The sequence below is a fragment of the Melozone crissalis genome, unplaced genomic scaffold (assembly GCF_028551555.1).
Source record: "Melozone crissalis strain CALT ecotype California unplaced genomic scaffold, PUWL_Pcris_2 ptg000033l_1, whole genome shotgun sequence".
Classification (NCBI taxonomy): Eukaryota; Metazoa; Chordata; class Aves; order Passeriformes; family Passerellidae; genus Melozone; species Melozone crissalis.
In genome coordinates, this window is record NW_026535811.1 from 8,005,878 (window position 1) to 8,019,674 (window position 13,797).

The window sequence follows — 13,797 nt, forward strand, 5'->3', positions numbered from 1 at the left end:
TCCTCCTCTAGAAGTGGGTTGCTCATGCATCCCTGTTAGTATTCAGCCGCAAATTTGGAAACCCACAGATGGGTTTTATGGGACAGAAAAGGCATTTGGAAAAGTTTCCTGACTGTGGAGCCAGTGCAGTTATCCATTTTTAATTATACATTATGCATATCACCCTGCATAGGTGCTACTCCCTGGCACTCCAGGTTCTGATTTCTGTAGCACAGCCAAGCAGATTGTGCAAGTTCTTTTGAAATGAATCAATGCTGTCTCACAGAACAAGATTGCAGGCTTAAAAGAAATCCAACCAAGGCATTGTGACTATATATAATAGCACAAAACTATTGACTCAATATGAAAAGTATCTTTAAAAGAGTGCTCTGCTGCAGCTAGCTATCAGAATTAATGCTCTAAGCCAAACATCAGGCACATTGCACAGGTTCAGTTGCTGTTCTGCAACTTGTTACTGTGACCAGACTGATGTGTGAGTTTGAGGAAGGGAGAGAGAAAAAGAAAAAATCTATATACTGTGTATAAAGAGAAATTATGTGTAACAAAGAGAAAATGCTTATTATTAATATAGTTCTTAACTTAATCTTAGGAATCTCTTGATCAGTGCCTTGAAAGTATTCTGTAAGGGAGAATATGAATCTAAATATTTGTAATCATCCAGACTCTCTTGCATTTAAGGACATCTTATTTCATTAAAAATATAGAAAAATAGGTAACCATTGCTTTAAAAACTTTGTTGTTGAATTTAACATGGCCTGCCTCATACATAGCATTAACTTTTACTGTATTTATATAAAAGGTTTAAAAGAAAATCAAATTTTTGGATGCAGATTTCCTAGGCCCTGATTTTTTAAATCAAGTCTAAAGCAATTTTCTTGGTTCTAAGTTAGTTTACTAATTTTTCTACAAAAGTGTTTGCGGAGGGCTTCAGTTATGAGACCCTTTTTTTTTTTAGGTATTTATCACTTTTTCCATAAACACGTAGCCCTGATTATACATTGGCAGTGTGTTTTCTGTCTGGGAGTGCTTTTTCCCTGATGAAATAGTGAAAAGTAGGCTTTTAAAAATTACACAAAGAAGCCTTTCAGGCTAGAAGGCCTTAATTTAAGATTTTCTTGACTTGAAAAGTGGAGCAATTGAGCTGTATTAACATTTATTCTTTATTTTTAATATAATCTATTCAAACAGGAAGGTCAGGGACTAGTGCTGCAGGTCCTCAAGTACTAAGGATCCCTAGCTCTGATCAAGGTCAGAATAGACTGTGATCAGTATTTTCCTTGGAGTTCTACTTCAAGGAAAATTGAAATTGCAAAAAAGAGTGTTTCACTCTTCTAAAATCTAAAACTTACCAGTGTTGTGGAATCTAAAGGGATTCCCTGCATGGAAATGCCCCAAAAAAGAGGTCTCACCAGAAAAAGGTTCCCACCAAAGAGAATTACATCTTTAAAAGGAAGAACTGAAAACTTCAGGTTTTCATTATAAAAATAACCTTACTTGCTCCAGGGTCCCAGTTTCCTAGCTGGATTGCATCTCAGGAAAGCATCCAAAAGCAGATACTTTTCACAAAAAGAAAAAAAAAAGACTTTATTGAAAACCTGGTTCATTGCTGAGGAGCAGCTTTCATGGAAAAATTTTGACTAGGTCTGTCTCAAGCATAGTAGAACACCAATTTATTCTTGTTTATTCCTGAGGCATCCAGAGTTAGGCATTCTGATATTTCTGAAATCAGCAATATACTGAACTTGAGAGCAGGCAGTAGAATAGATTTCTTGTCCAGAGTCCAGTTGCTGTGTGTTACTCTTGGATCTGTTGGATAACACAAAGTGTGCTTAATCATAAAGCCTGCCAGTTCTCTTCCCCCTGCTCTTCCCCTCTCGGCAGATTACCAGATTTATGTTTGATTTCTTGGATCTTTTTGTTACCTTTTTTTGCCAAAGAATTTGCTCTGACTGAACTTGCTGGAAAGGAGAAAAGCTGAAGAATGAGTTTCTTGCTCCTCTTTGTCATTAACGGTTCTGGTATTCTCTGCTGACAGCAGTAACCAGTCTGCACAGTTGCTTTGCTCCTTCAGAGCATCAGCTATTCCAGAGAGGGGTGCAGTGTTCAGAGAATCCTCAGGGACCCACCAGGATCATCCAGTCCAACCCCTGGCCCTGCACAGACACCCCTCAATCCCACCCTGTGCCTGAGAGCATTGTCCAAGCACTCCTGGAGCTGTGGCAGCCTTGGGGACATGACCATTCCCTGGGGAGCCTGGGCAGTGCCCGAGCACTTTGTGGGGAAAGAATCCTTCCCTGAAAACCAACCTCAACCTCCCAAGTATTCCAGAGACCAATACCAGCTGTGGATGACACAGAACGTTGGGCTGCAGCATGTTCCAACTGCAGCAGCATCTTCATCCTGTCTCCTTTTTGTGCTAATTCCAAGTCAAGCATGGTGGTGACACATTCTCTTAGGACAAAATTAGGATACACCTTTTCAGGTGAAGGGTGAATTATTGTTGTCATCATAGTGCAAGAGTTCTTTTATCATTACATTGCAAGGGTTCCATATTGCTAGAGTTTCATACCTTCCTGATGTTTCTTGCAGGCAGCTCCTCCAGGCACTGACTCTTCCTTGTCCTCGCAGCAGCCAACTGACCCCAGTTCCCACCAATCCACTCTTTTATAACACTCTTCTTATTGGATACAGCTGTGGCCTGTTAACATCAGGCTCCTGATCTTTAGTCATTAACCTAGCTGCAACTCTTTAGGGGATAAGATTACATTCTATCCACCTTTATTTACCCATACTGCATCCCCCTACAAATTATCTCCAGGAGAACTGGTGCAGTTTTTGCACAAGTGTCAAAATCAAAGCTAGTGCATATCTATTTCATTTACCATTCAATTTTGAAGCCTCTTCTAGACTTCCACACATAAATGAAATTTTGTATATAATAAAATTTAAAAAGAAATAATTGTGCTGTATGCCTGAGACTGGAAAAAGCAAATGAGATTGCAGACACAGCAGCTTCTCTGCAGGTGTGAAAGAAGAGTGCCAGTGTGCTTCAAATGCTGTTCCCCTTTCCCAGTTATACCTGGTAGAACTCGTAAGAGTTTCTACTGATCTCTGGAGGGTTTTCTCCTGTTTTTTCAGCATTGTAACATCACTGCTGTGTGTGGGTGCAGCTCCAGCCAGGCCGTTGAAATGCTGCAGGAGGTTCCCCAGTCCCCCCTTCTTTGCTTCCTCGAATAGAAACCTCTCCTTATAAACTCAGCAACAACAGCAGCAGCAGAGCCCAGACAAAAGAGAGCTTTTGAGCAGTCCCAGAGGGGCACTGCCAGCTGCAGGTCACTGCTTTGTGCTGTCTCCAGGAGGGATGCACGGGCTCTGCTCTGCCAGCTTCAGCTTGGGAAGCCACAGGGTGGTCTGTGCCCCAATAAGAGCTTGTTTGTCTGTCTTTCCTGTTACGGATAGCAGTGGGTGAGCGTGTTTTGCGTGATTTCAAATCCACTTAAAGTTCATGGGTCTGAAATCAAAACCAGAACTCAAATCTTACGAGGTTTGTGTTCTGTTAGGAGCTGGCCTTTTGCCAGGATGTGTCTGTTCATTTAACTTTTAACCCTGGAATCAAATACATACCGCTTTGCTGTACCAGGTCACTTGTATTGCTTTATATTCTCTTCCTTACATTTTTTAACATCTGTTCCATTGCGTGCATTTATGGGTATCAGAAAGTTGCTCACACAGGTGTTTGCTCTCTCATTGGCATACAAATTTTGTCTTCCGTCTTCATCTTGTTTCACAGTTTCTGGGCTCACAGCATGTGCCTTCTGGCTGTTCCTCTGTATATCTAAGACAATAAAGAAAGGCTGAAATCTGTCCTCTTTGAGGGCTGTATTTTAGATCCTATATGCTTTGAATATGGACTGAAGTAAAGCCCTGAGTGTCTGTGCCCTGTAGTTTGGTTTACTCACCACTGTGTGTTTCTGAGAGGTGACACAGTCACGGCAGCTCTGCAGGGCACTGAGGAACAGGATCTTGCCTAGTGCAGGAACAGGATCTTGCCTAGTGCAAATATGAGATTTTAATTTTTTTTTTTTTCCTACACTAAGTCTGTCTTGCCTCTAGTGCTGTTCTCTTTTATGCTGCTGTGCTTTTATGTGGGTGCATGGAACCCCAAGCAACCCTGATGTGGAAGATCAAATTTATTGAAAATCATCTGCAGTGTTGTATTTTGTAGGTGAACCCAGTATTAGTCTATTGATTCCATATAGGTTCACTTGCTGATTCTTCTCGGGTTTTTTTCCCCCTTGAAATAGTTGCACCTATTAAAAAAATTCAAGTGTGGGTGTTTCTGTGCATCTATAAAGAAGAGATATATGTGTTTTTTGTTACCAGCATATTGTAGTTATGTGTTAGCAGACATTTTTAAGAGGTAATGTGTTGATTTAATAAATTATATCCATGCTTTCCTTTGGTGAGCTGGAAAGTGTTTATTTTTCAGTGTTTTATACTGCGAGGTGATTATGGGGACCTGCTGTGATCATAGCTGTTCACTTAAATATAATCTCTTTGATCATGATTATCTGTAAATCAGATGCAATTTTTTTGAGTTTGTGTGGTTTTTTACAGACATGATCAAAAGCCTATAAATAACTTGGTCTGTCACTTCTGACATAATGTGAAATAGGGGTTATTTGAACTGCAGTGTGAATTTTATGGTGTGTATATGTTCTCTGAGTCTAAGTGCAGGAGATAGGATTTTTAACATCAATGCTTGTGATTATGAACTTTGAATATGTTTTCTGTGTATATTCTGCATTTTAGCTATTGCTGTTGGAATGAATAAGCTTGTAACTCACTGGAGTGTCTCAAAAAGCACTGCCCAGCATGTCCATGGCAGTACTCTTTTTAATCTAAATATATTTTCAATTTATTCTAAATATATTCTAGTGATTTTATTTTAGATTTAAAGAAGTGTAAAGATTTTAACTTTTTACAGTATCTTCACACTGGATGTTCATTGAAATCATTCTGTTTTTAAAAATACTGTAATAATACACTATTTTAACCTGAGAAAGTAATATAAAATAATTTGATGTTTTCTGAAAACAAACAAACAAACAAAAACCAAGTCAAAGAGAGTTATTAATTTCATAAGGTTGACTATTTCAGCATTAAATATTTAATTTTAATGTTTTTTAAAGTAGATTTAAGCAAAACTTTGTCAATTCTGTATACAGTTGCTTGAGAGTTATTTTTGCTGCCATAAGCAGTGTAACCAAAGTATGTGAGGAGCTGAAACTCTAAACAACAGTATTGGTTCATATTCAGATGTTCATTAAAATTTCCACTGGCATTTTCAGGGGCTGTATTGCAGATTAAAAGTGACTAGAAATAATCTTACCGGCTCATTTTGCTTTTTCTCAAATCTCAGTAACTTAAGACAGAAATGGTGGTGAGAGGTGCAGCTTAAGAAATTACATCAACAACATTTTGGGATTGATGGTTTTCCGCTCTAGCTGTGAATGTTTTTGTTCCTTTTTTTCTGCTTTCTGTCCCACTGGTGGTGTATTGCACGGGGTCTGTAATCACAAATTCCACCTTAAATTTTAGAGCAAGGTTAAATTGGGTTTTAACACTTACAGACATCTATGCTACCAAAGGAAGATTTCTTCCTGTGCCTGTTCCCCACCTCCTCTAATGTTTTAGAATTTCACCATGTTTCCTCTAAGGGCTTTGGATCAAATTTTGGATATAGTTACTGGGTTTAAAGAGCAGACTTCTAATAAGAACTATTGTTCACTGTCCTGCCAGCTGTTCTGTACCACAGTCTGGGCAATGGATCCCAGTCAGTAGATGTTATAAATCATGTTATTTGTCCGTTGCCAACTTTGCCCCTTCTCAAGAAAGAAGCTGCCAGTCTGAATCTTGAAAGACCCACTGTGAAGAGCAGAAAACTTATGGTAGCTTGAAAAAGGGGTTCTTTTTCTCTTGTAAAGGCAAGTGAGGGGATGAGCAAAAGAATCTGTAAAGATACAGAGAGCACAGAGCACTGCTGAAGCTGTGGCTTTCATCAGCTGCTGTTTATTGTGAGGATGGCTCTTGCTTTATGTGTACATATAAGAATGATGGATATGGAACTGCGATAAGTTCATCTCTTTTTAAATTATGATTAAACAAGCAATTTCAATCACAAATTATGTGTCACCCTGTCTCTAATCTGCCCATTCACTTTACAAAGTAAAGGAGGCAGCTGATTAAATTTAGCCAGCATGTTTTTTTGCCTGCTGTCTAGACAATTGGCTTGGTTCCCACTCCTCTGGTCTTAGCTCTCTTTCTTGCTTGTAGGCCCACTAGGGCACTTAACCATTCTGCTGTCGTTTAACAGTGTGTTCCTCAGGCTGATAAAGAGCATGTGGGCACGGGCTTTTCTCCTGCTTGGGTTGTTAACAGAGAACATGGTACCAGTAAACAAACACACACAGGGTCTCTGTTAATGCTGAGTGAGTCCTCTTAGAGTGAAAATTATTCAGCTCTAAAATCAGCTCCCTTTGTACTTTGCTGCTCCTGGCATTCAGATGAGCCCTTTCATCTGACGTCACTGCAAAAGCAGTGGACAGATTTCCAGTGTGCTCTCCCTCCCGCTCGGGTTTGTACAGACATAAGAAATCAGCAAAACAAAGAAAAACAACCTGACAATAAAACCTACAACAAACACTGTCCCCCACCTCACCTGCAGTCAACACCAAACCCAAACTACCAACAGCCCTGACTTTGGGCACCGATCTCCAGGCTCTTTGGTTATGATCATCCTTTGCATTTACAGACCCAAAAGATTCTGATATCACTGGGGGATATTGCCACAATATTGTTCCACTCTAAAACGCCTCAGTGCATCTGCCCTGCTGGGTTTGTAGTGTCCTGAGGAGTCACACTAACTTTGTTGTACCAATGGTTGTTATTTCTGCTGTAAGATTTCAGGCTAGAACTGCAGACTGACCTCTCATTTAGCCGTGGGTTAAAGTGGAGTTCAGTTTTGAGTGAAGTTTGGGATTTAAGTTGACAATTAAAAAAAAATTTCACACAGAAAGTGCTTGAAAATTTAAACTGCTCCTATGTGCTCTCTTTTGTATGAGGGGTCAGCCTTGTGGTTGGAGACAAATGGATGCAAAAGAGTTGGGAATTGCCTCAAATCAATGCATGTTGGTGACCCCCTACAGGTCCCTTCAGCCAGCCAGCAAGCTGGACTTCCTGTGTAGGATGGATACAAAATGGACTGGAAATTGAATTTTCACAAGAGACATAATGATTCAGATGAAGTTGCACTTTCTGTTCAGGCCATCCATAATCAAAAACCTAATTTTTCCTCTAGAAACATAGGCATCCTTGTGGGTGTATTTTTAGCAGCTATAACATTATCTTCCATTGTAGTTTTTTTCTTTTTTTTTTCTTTTTTTTTCTTTTCTTTTTTTTCTTAATTTTTTTTTTTCCTTTTAGAAGGTCACATCAGTCCACAATGCTGTGTGGTCTTTGCTCTAATAATGTCATGTGGTTTTTGACATGACAGTAAGCAAGATACATCTCTCATGCAAATACTTGCTTATTGAAGCATTCAAATAGGCAAGCTATCATTCATCATTTTAAAATTGCAGGGATTTCGTAAAGAATCTGTAGCAGCCAATGGTTTCATCCTTTCTGGGTTAATTTTCCTGACTGTATGCATGGGGTGTGAAGTTTTTGGGGGGTTTTGTTTTGTTTTGCCTCTTTCTGTTTCCAGGATCAGCAGAAGTTTGTGCAGATGCCATCTGTTTTATATTTAAATTTACTGTACCTGCTGCATTTTTTTCTCTGAATGTGGCAACCTGAAATACCACAGCCATATAATTTAACTCAGAAGCTGGGGTTTTTTTCCCCTTTTACCCTCCATTGCTGATTGCACTAATCCTGCTGGAAGGGCTGTATTTTCCCTAGCTCAGCTTGCTGTTCCATTTTGCCTCACCTGTTTCAAAGTGATCTCATAACCACAGTTCCTCAGAAAACCATCTGTTTAAATTCTTGGTGATTTGATGGTCTTTTCTGTCCTTTTCCTTACAGTCACACACATTTCTAGTGTTTGGCCTCACAAATGCTTTGCAAAAATACTCTGCACCCTGCCAGAAAGTCTCACCTTTTGTCTTCAGCTAACAGTTTAATTGTTTCTAATGCACGTGTCATAGTTATTTTTTCTTTCCTTTCTTTAAAAGGAAAAAGTTAATATTTTTCAGGTGCACTTTGCACTTCCTATTTAAAGGAACTGGCTTCTGCTCTGCCATTTTTTGGTTTCCAAGATAGACAGGAGCTTCCGCAGAGGTAGTTCTTTGACTCTTGTTAATAAAGAGAAGGCATTGTGTGGCTTCTGGATATTTTCTGCAAATTATATAGGTTCAATTTTATACGGTGGAAAGGAAACACTGAATAGTTAGCTTCTAATTCCAAACAAGGATTAATGCAGTAAGGAAGACAATATCCTCTTTAAAATCTATTTTTGTCTTTCCCTCCAATTTTGCTATACAGTTTCCAGACCTTCCCCCAGACTCATCCTGCCTAGCTTCCTGTTGGAAACGTGAGGAAACATTTGCACGTATCCTCACAAAGAAGCTTTCCTTGTTTGTTGGTCATTGAATATCATTTTCAGAGCATTATCTGCAGCTTAGACCCTCCAGAAAAGAAAAAAAAAATTTTTTTGCTACAGCAAATGAGATTTTTTTAATTAATTGGGACTGTTTTGGCTTAGAGGCTAACACAGGCATGCTTCTAGTGAGAATAATGTCTAAAAATGTGCATCATGAGCTAGGAGGAAAAAAAAAAGAGGCTACTCTTGAACCAAATTTCATATTGTGTTGTGTGAGAGATTCCACATGTTGTTACTTCATACAAATGTTTTCTCCCAAGAAGGAGAACAAAGCAGAATATTCAAAAGAACATAACAATGAAACATATGGATTAAAAAAAAAAAATCTGTCATCTTAAATGAGCAATATCATTCTTTAGCTTGCCTCCAGTGGGTCTGAGATGTTTGTAGGCTGTTAAAATATGAGTTCATTCTAGGACAAAGAAGGTTTTTTGTTTTTTTACGTTTTCCTCTGTAAATCATTGGTGGGGGGGGAGAGAGAAAAAAGGGTGGAATTATGCTCTGGACGCTGCTGCCTTTGCATTTTTGGCATTATGCCTTCTTACTGTTTTATTGTCTATTTTGGCTGAACTTGAAGTTCCAACCATGCTCCCTGCCAAAAAGAAAAAATAAAAAGTCAGGTCCTTTAAGGATACTGGAAAATGAAGCCAGTTTTTGAATCCGCCACGTCCTGTAAGCAAATAAAAATGAATCTCTATGGAGCTCAGACGTTACTTCCTGTTCTCCTTTGGATTCCAAGCAGGAATGGAGCAATTTTTCTCTGAATCCAAAAAAAAAAGGAGGGGAGAGGGGGAGAATAGATGGCTTTAAAGCAGCACAGGAGAAATCTTTGAGAGGCTTCTATGTGGCTAACTTTTAAAATATATGTTAAAATTTTTACACCTTAATATATGTCTGTACTTAAAAAAATTTGCAGCAGCTTTCCCTCACCACTCCAGCACTCCTATTTTGTAAGACAGTGGACATTAAAAATACATATAATTTTTTGTTGGGTGTTTCCTTTTCTACTGGTTTTGTAACTTGTAAACTAGGCTTGCAAATGTTTCAGTCTTGATAGCACGTACTGATTGATTAAGGCATGTGAAAGTGATCAGGAAGATCCCACTTGTGCTTTTCCAAGCTGACCAAAATTAGAGGAGAAGCAGGGGGGGACAGTGAAGGAGAGAGAGAAATGCTTTTTCAGGTAAGATAACTGGGATTTTGTTATGGTGATCTGTGTGTTGTGATAACTCCACCAGTAAAGATCTCAGGTTTTAGGCGCTGCTACTTTCCCAATTTTTGAATTACTGGAGAACGTATTCTGACATAGAAGATAAACTGCAAGCACAAAGTAGACTTCTGGATTTTTGCCACTGTAAAATTAGGAGTAACTGTAACCCAGGCAGACTAGCCAAGCTTGAAATTCACTGTGGACAAATGTTCTTTGTGCATAATTCTAGAGGAAACTATTTTTGGTAGTGAATGAATATATGTAATCATTAACACATGACGGGGCTGCTGTAAAGGCATTGGGCTGAAGCATGAACGCTTCCAGGGCCCAAGAGGTGCTGCTGTATTTTATTTAATAAACTGTCTGGAATGTTCTATTACTCTGACTTTTTTGTTTTCTTATTTCTGAAGTTTGCATTTATAAAGCAACTTTAAAGTTATTTGTAGGAGAAAAGACTTGGTTTCTTTTCTTCAAAAGAGGCAAAACGATGTAGCTCAAAAAAAGTCAGTTATGCTGTTGAAAGGAACAGAAAAGAGCGCAAAGAAGATTCTCTCAAGATCTCTTAGAGGCAGTTCGTAGTGTGTATATTTATTTGTGTTTGTCTGGGAAAGGTAAATTATCTGAGAGGCACTGGATTTCTGGATACAAGTAGAAGTTATTTCTGCTTTTGCAGAAAGTTAAGTCTTAGCGATCCCATTATGGCTTCTTGCCACTGTTGAAAGGGTTTATTTGATTTCTGATGTTGGCATGCAGTGGGACACAGGAGAGCTGTCAGCATCACAGACCTGATTGCAGGAGTTTTCTGAAAGTAGCTTTTAGCATTGCCACGTCTTGCTGGGTTTGTGGCCTGACTTTCCAGGAAGGTTGAGAAGTGATAGGAAATCCTGGAGTCGCTGAATTGATGCCCCAAAGATTCCTGGATGGTGTGGGAAGGGATCTGCTGTGCCCTGTGCAACTGAGAGCCAGCCCCACATGCTGGGCAGTGCAGGAGTGCTGCAGGGAGTGGCTGTGCTCTCCTTTGGGGTGGGCATTTGGGTGACAGCTTCCTTCTGTCCATTACAGCTTCTCCAGTGGTAGGTGGTGCCCTTGAGAAGCTGGGCTGTTTCTCAGAACAGTGGGAAGGGTCAGGATATTGTCACTGTCTATCTGGGACTGAGTCAGGTTGGCAATGACTGGGGGACTCCTGTGGTCCACGCAAGTCAGTGTGAATTTTATCTTACTAAAATGGATGATCTGCAGATCTTGATTGATGGCCTAGGTCTGTGTTCCCTTCTCTTTGACAGGGAGTAAGAAGTTGTTAACTTTCCAATAGATATGGACTTATTTTTTTACTTCCCTCCCCCCCTTTTTTTTTACTTTAAGGCTGAACTCTGAAGGGTTATACAAACAGTAACTAGTGGGAATAAGATTTACTTCTAGGTGGAGTATTAAATAGAAGCCTTACATCTGGAAACATTTACTGGATCAGACCCTATCTGGGACTGCAAGTCAACCAAGGAACACAACGGGAAACAAAGAAAATGGCACTAGTAACTCAGAATTATGTTTTAATTAGTAATTCTGAATTTCATTCATGCAGGTTGGTATTTATCATTTTGCCTAAAATGCATGCTTTTCCACATGAGGGTTGGTCTAGCAAAGTTTTCACCTACAATGTTCATTTTAGCCATTCCAGTGTCTAAAACTTGTCTTTTATATTTAGAAACTTTTTGGCCAATGATTCCTGTCTGCTTTCATAAACGCATAAAACCAGAGTTTTACCATGTTTCACCTTCCATGCACCACGGAAGCTTTGTGCTAGTTCTCTCTCAGACTTTCAGACTAAAGATTGCTGTGCTGTTGTGTTAAACTTCAGACTTAGATTTTGCAGAGAAAAGCTTTAATAGTATCCCAAACTTTTGCTTCAACTGGATTTCCTAATTTGATGAGAATTACTCCGTTGTCCCATGTCTGTCTTTGTGACCCAGCTAATAACCTCTGAAGTATTGCCAGGCCTGACAGGGATGCCCTGTTAGATTCTGTAATTTCTTACAAGCCCTTCTCTATGGTCTCATCCCATCCCTGTGCAGCCCTGGGGCGGCAGAACTGCTGACAAACCAATGGGTGGTAGTGGGAAGGACAGGATTTGTTGGCAGGATTTGTGGAGTATTATATAGGGAAGGAGAAGCTTGGTCCATCCCTGATTAAATGAAATTGTCAGAGGGTTGTCCACACTCAGCAAGTTTTTAAAAGGAGTTTGCAAAAAGGAAGTGAATAAAGGAAAGAACTGCCTTATCTTCATCAGAGGCAGCACAGCCCTGCCCCAGGAGGGTTTGCATTGTCCTGGTGGTGCCTCTGCTGGGATGATTGAGTCCTGTTCTGCAGAGACAGAGGTCATGGTATTCCAGTGCTGTTGTGATGTGTTGAGTCTGGACAGAATTTAAAATAAAAAAATAAAAAAATTAGTGATCCAAAGATGAAGGAGAAAATTTTACAGGATCTAGAGAGTGCCCTGAATCACTGCAGAAGGTCCTGTGGAAAAGGTCTTTTAGAAGTACCTGTTGGAAGAGATGTTTTGTCCCTGCTGAGGATGGATGTTTGATGGCAAGCTGAGAGAAAGCAAATCATGTTTCTGAGTTTGGCCTTCAAAACAGCTGATGATTTATGGCTCCAGCTATGTCTTACACCTTTCAACAGAGAGATCATATTTCATGTTGGTGTCACCACTGCAAATTCCCTGCTTTCCATGGAAGAGGTCTATTACTGAAACCACCCAGTGTAGCAGCTGCTCATTTGTACTGCCAGCTCAGACCTGCATCTGAAAAGATTAATTCTGTACTTAAAATAAGCAGAATCTTACATGAAGTAAATGTGTGATGCAATCCAAGAAACAATTGTTGCATAAGGTCATGGGCTTTGCTCAGATCTAAATGAGTGAGTGGAATTCCAGCCCTCACTGTTGCAGCCATCTGAACACTCAGCTATTCCTGCTTTCATCTCTTGGCTGTAAGGGAATGCAGCAGTGGTGTAACCGTGTGGGGACATGGAGAATTCAGGCAATGAATTTAGCAAGCAATTTTTTCCTGCATTTTAGCTGAAAGTAGACATACAGTGTTTCATGTTCTTTCAATGCTGGATGCTTTGTACAAATGGAAATTATTTTTTTTTCCTATAATGTCCTGCATTTCAGATTTAATTTAAAGTTTGGCTGATGCAGTTCTTCTGCTCCATACCTACTGGAACAGTAATGCAGGGATTCACTGGAATTTTTCTTGTGGTTAGACAGCAGGTTTGCCATGTTAGCTGTTCCACTAAGGAACAAATTGAGGGAAGGAAATTTTGTTAATTTACATTGAAGGAATTTCATTTTAGGTTCCTACTCTGACAGTAATGTGTATGTGTTGGCTGTCCTTGACACAATGAACATTTGGGTCCATTGTAAAGTCTTGAGTAGTCTTTGTTTTGCATAATTTTTATCATCATTAATAAGATAATTAATACAATCTGTTAATAATGATGTTCCTTGTATTCAGTTCCAATATCTCTTATTGCCTAGGTGGGGACAAAGTAAAACAAAGAATCAATTTATTCAGGAGAGCTGCAGCTCTGAGTTAGGGGATTTTTGTTGAAACAGTAAGTGGATATGTTCATGTGTGAAGGTTTTTAATGGCTGGGATTTTGTGTTATTACAGTTTAAGTTCTTCAGTGAAACACTGGATGGTGCCTTTGGGAAGGGTCTTAGGGGTGATGTTCAGTATTCTGTTTCTCTTGTGCCCAAGTGGGAATGTGATACTCTCATAAATCAGGTTAACTGCATCAAGAGGTTTGGAATTAACAATGATGTCATAGTGTCTAAAAAGTGCTAAACTAGAACAAATTACACATAAATACTTATCACAAATCCTACTTGATCTTTTTTATATTGCTTGTTATAAACAGGCACGTATCA